Raw genomic sequence first — 5,470 nt, forward strand, 5'->3', positions numbered from 1 at the left:
AGGGTCAATCCTAAGGCCAAGTAACCCTATAAGAACTCTTCTTGAGCTCTCCCATAATGATCTTACCTTCTAAATATTAGAGGTTAGGACCAATATGTGGAATCTCAAGTTGAGCAAAGAGAAGAGTTTGAATTTCTAATGGTGAGGATACCTTTTCTAGTTTTCTAAGACTAGTCAATAGGAAAGTCCTATGGCTAGACCTAGGCTACTAAAGAAGTTTCTAGACCTCAACCAAAAGTGAGGTCATGAGTATATAACTGAAAAGTGTTTTTAAATTATCAAATGTGATAATTAACCTTCAAATCTTCATTTATTTTTCATTCTGACCAAGTGAAATGTTAAAATGTGTTGTGGACCATAATGACTTGGGAGAGTTATGGTAGAATCAATTAGGTTAGTCATATTGAACTATGGGGTATAGGTTGATATGTCTTGTAGGGTGATGCAAATGTTAGAAAAATATGCTTTGATTTTTAATTATGAGATTTAAGGAATTAAATTCATTTTAACTAATCTTCTATTTGTCAACTGGCTTACTATATTTTAGTTTCTTGATTGTCTTACTTCTTGAAAGCATTTTTGTGATAAAAAAGATGATTTTATACAAAAACTAGATAACATTTACTCTTAATCAAGAATATAATAATTAAACTCTCTTGATTTATGCACCTTTGATCCTTATAAAGAAGGTGTGAAAGAACTCTTTATTTTCCATTTTTGCTCAACATCCCTTTATTGTGTCAGTCAACTTCCAACCACTGTCATGGAGAATGAATCAAATCTCCCAGTCGGTTCCCCCCAACAAAGATAATCTTCAAACTTCCTTCAAGAGTCGAAAAAAGCAGCACCGCTTGAAAGGTGAATACAAGAGAAAAATCACCGTTAAGGAAAAAAAAGTGGTTGTGTTGACAAATTAATTAGTCATCTAATTCATTCCTTGACCATCGATGGAGGAATGTTCAGGTGACCTACCCGACAATCAGACCGTTGGCTCAAATTTCTACAATGCATAAAACCTGCTGGTCAAACAAACCACACAAGAAGTTGTTGGTACTCTGCCATTACCTGAGAAGCAAGAAGTTGTTGGTATTCTACCACTACCCAAGGAGCAAGAAGCTGCTAGTGCTCTACCACCACCCAGTGAGGTGCCATCTCGGTTTCACCGTCTAAGTGGGATCAACTCTTTGTTATGAGGGAACTTAATATTTCTTTTTAGATTGTAATTTATTTGGGCCATGTTTTCATTATGTTGTCTTTTAATGCAACAAATCAATAATCCTGAGTGATGAATCACCTTCAACAAATGTTTGTGGGAATCTGACCACGATGCTAGTGGAGACTACCCAAGTGCTAGCTAGCTGTGACTGACCCTTGAGTGAGGATTATGGGATTGACCACCCAAGTAGTCCTTGCCATGCTTGCTGGGCAAAAAAAAAAAAAAAACTAATAGACATCAGCCATCCCTCGGGCATTGGGTCACTAATTTGCCATCTGGATGAGATAAAAAAGTCCTTTGCTCGATCAACTAAGATTTATTGAGGTGAGGAGATAAGCGAGCTACTTGCTCATGTGGAAAAGTGGAGAGGATAGAAGAGGAGATGCCGACACTTTTCCAGGAATATTCAGACGTTTAGGAGAGATTCTTCACACTCCACCTTCAAGTCAAGTAGGATCTCATGAACTAGTTCAAGTTTGGCTAGAAGATTTGTATAAGAGATTGCTTTAGCGAGGGTTTGTTTTGACCAAAGTGGCAGATTATTCCCTTATAAAATATTTCCTCTCAATCTAGTTCTTGAGCATAATTTGTAATAACTTTTTTCTTAAAATAAAATTTTTTTATTTTTTTGTTTTGATACTTGTGCTACTTTGATCATTTTTTCAGCACATTATTGACATTTCTATATAAATTTTGTTTTTATCCTTGTGTGACTGCTAAAGTTCTTCTATTTTTCTATATGGAAGGGTGAAGGGTTTGATTAACACTATACTTTTACTGTCTTCTTATCTACGCTTTACTTAACTCCATTATATTTTTGCTCTTTATTATCTACTTTGATTGCTCTGAAGTACTCTCCTAAGGCCGTCAGGTCGGTTGTTTTCACCTAATGATCAATAATGACTTGAGTGGAAGAGGATCAGATTCAAGAGACTTGTGCCTTTGATTATACTATAAAGCTTTGGGTTGCCCGTGAAAATGATAGGCAACTACTCTATTTGAGGCTGACCACATCTTCTACCAAGATCATCTCCACTTCGATCCAAGGTTCCTAAATGTAGGATTTGAGGGCCAATTTCAATCACTATAGCGTTATCCCTGCCCAAATTCTTTTGAATTTCATAGCTGCCATCATGAGTTTTGTTATTTTCTTTTATCAGTCAACAATCCCCTGGTCGATGGACCTCTTTACATATTTGTTTTTGTTTCGACTTAGTCCAGATGACTACATTCAATTTGCCTCCCTCTCTAAGGTCTCGGTGTTAGGGTTGGAGAACAATGCAAAGGACTTGATGCTACACTTTTTTCCTACAAACCATTCCATCCAGAGGCATGCCACCAAGTAGAAGAAGAAAGTTTCAAACGAAGTACTAGAGAAAGCTAAGCGGATAGATGGGTGTCAACTTTCTATCCACCAGTACCTTGATATGTTGACTGTCAATCAGATGCTTCAACAAGATGCATTTGGGCAAATGATGGATGCAGATTGGGTTGTCACTAACGACCATGAGGCCAAGTGAGATGAAGGGGATACTTCCTGAGTGGTGGAGATGAATGCTTGAGTGTATTTCTGCGTCACATTTGCCTGCCATAAAATTGCTGCGGTGGCACACCAAAAAAATCCTCTCATAGTACATGCCAGTGAAGATCTTGAAGATGCAAAAATTGTTTTTTTTTATTCCTCTATTTTCCAAATGGTTTCCACTTGCGAGTTAATACATATAGAGAGAATAGTTGTTGTGGTGCCAACTAAAAGTGTTCAGCTAGTTACAGGTCCCTCAAACGCACAACACCAAGGGCCGAGAAGATAGTTAGCTTAGTGGGATCAAGCTAGTGAGAAGGCAGGAAGAAACATTTGTTACCCCTCGATCAGCCACTCCCTCATTCACCGATCTTCCTACATGAGATGAAACGAACTATTCTTCTCTAGCTGACCCAAATAGACGCACATCTGAGCTTAGGCCCATCAACCAAGATGAGGCGCACCAAATGGGGAAGGCACTTGTAATCAATCTGAGTGAATTGCCTCCTCCTCATCCTCCTATGAAGAAGCAATAATCTCCTCACTTGTGTGGATTCATATGCAAGATGAGGTGGTCAAAGTGAGCACTAGCATGTATGGTTAGTTTGCCTTTATTGGTTTGAGGAAAGATTGGAACTCTGACTCTCATTTTGTGGCTTTATACACCTTGATTATCGTTGATACTATATGTTCTCATGCTGATGAGAAGACCCTCAATGAGCATAGTCTCTCAAACATTTGGCAGATGACTAACATGTATTAATTAATGGATTGGGAAGCTTTGCATTTCAAATCAACAATCTTTCTAGAGGCTGAGGAAAAGTTGTTTATTACCAAGGAGAGGTAAAGGTATCAGAAGAATGGGCGGTAGTAGCCTAAGCCAAGGCACTCAAGATATGAGAGGAAAGTCAAGCCTTCGAGTAGAAGTTGGCTACAATGAAAACATATGAAAAATTATTTGTTGGACTTTCTTCTCCCCCATGTTAAGTGAACTTCTCATTGCACAACTTAGGAAAGGAATTTCCTTTGATGTTTGTATGATGGTGAAAGCAAAGTTGGTCTTCTCCAAGTGGTCGGTATTGATAAAATTGTTACCGAGGTTTCAAACTCAGAGGAGGAAGAAGAAGTTGATTGTTGTGAACATGATGGAGGGTGTTCTAACATGTGACTCACCTTCAAGTTCATCTGTTTCTTAACAATAAATTTTCTTTTTCTAACAATTATAAAGAAATGTTAGAAAATTTATAAACTTCCTTATTCATGAACGAAAACAAGTCTTATCATTGGTTTCACCTTTTTTTGTTCAATTTACCTTTAACAGGCATTTTATTTTTCTTGTAATAAATGCTCGGGTGTGATGATTGATGGTTCATGAATCTCTACAAATATTTTTTGGACAATTTATTGATTTACTATTTGACTCAAGTCTTACACTTTCCACATCTCGTTCGCTTGGTTAAATTATCACCTTAGATAAGCCGCACCTTATACTAGACATATTAAGTGTATCATATTGTAGCCTTCACGAGGGTAACCATCAAGACTTTCTGTTGAGCTGATTCATTCACTACCTACTGTGGATTTTATTGCTAATGGATTGGGAATCACCACCAAAGAGTACCCACTTCAAGTTGGGATACATGAGTTTTATTGATACTTGGGCATTGTGGTTCAGTACTTATATTTTGTCAATCAAACATTAATCGTTGTTGTCAATCATTTAGAAAATTTTTATTGATCAAATGTTTATTCATCGCTATCAGTTTTGCCGCTTAGGAGGAACCATAGTTAGCAGGTCGGTTCGAGTTCCCTAAATGTCGGTCAGAATTTGATGATCTCTTGCGCAAACTTCTTAAGTTCCTTGAGTGTCGGCTAGGTTTGAAAATTCATGCACAATTAAAAAAATTTACTTAACCATTTTTAGAAACTTGACAATAAAATAAAAAGGGTTGGAACAACTTAACAAGGTTTGTTTGGACGCTTGTGGTTAGATAGTGAGTGCTTGTCATACCAAGCCGGTCACTGATCAGGATATTGGGTATGACACCCTCGGTGGCATGCTCTATTGGTCGCTCAAATATCTGAGTATTTTTGTGAGACTTTGAGGCAAGCTCGAGTCTAGTGGTGAGAAATGTGCATCGGCTCTCGCCTTTCTCTACTGGTTGTTCTCTTTGGTGGATGACAATTGGCTTGGTCGATTTTGAATGATGCCAAAGAAGTAATTACATTCTTTCACCAATATGTGACTATTAGCTAGTTCAAATAGCTCAACTAGTGTCTTCGATTGATGCAGGCCTAACACATACCAGAAAGGTCCTTGCTTCGGTCCTTAAGCTAGGACGACATGAGCTACTACGAGATCCAAGTTCCACACCTCAAACGTCTCCTTTTAGAAGTGTGTGATGAAAGAGCGAAGGCTATCATTTTGTCCCTGTTAGATTTGCAGGAGGACCTACAAATTTTTTTGAGGCTTTTAGGCACTAGCAAACTACGCCACTAACATTTTCTTGAAATCATCGAATGATGCAATCAATATAAGCGGTAATGCGTTGAACCACTTGAAAGCTGATTCCCTCAGTGTCATAAAGAAGAGACAACATTTTAGTGTGTCAATGATCTTAACAAATGTGCAGTTGCCTCAAATGAGGCTATGTGGTTACTCAAATCAGCTATGCCCTTATAAAACTCTCGTGCAAGAATGTTAAACCTTTCTAAGGGCTTGGACTTAGAGA

Source organism: Phalaenopsis equestris, unplaced genomic scaffold, assembly GCF_001263595.1.
Source record: "Phalaenopsis equestris unplaced genomic scaffold, ASM126359v1 Scaffold235994, whole genome shotgun sequence".
Classification (NCBI taxonomy): Eukaryota; Viridiplantae; Streptophyta; class Magnoliopsida; order Asparagales; family Orchidaceae; genus Phalaenopsis; species Phalaenopsis equestris.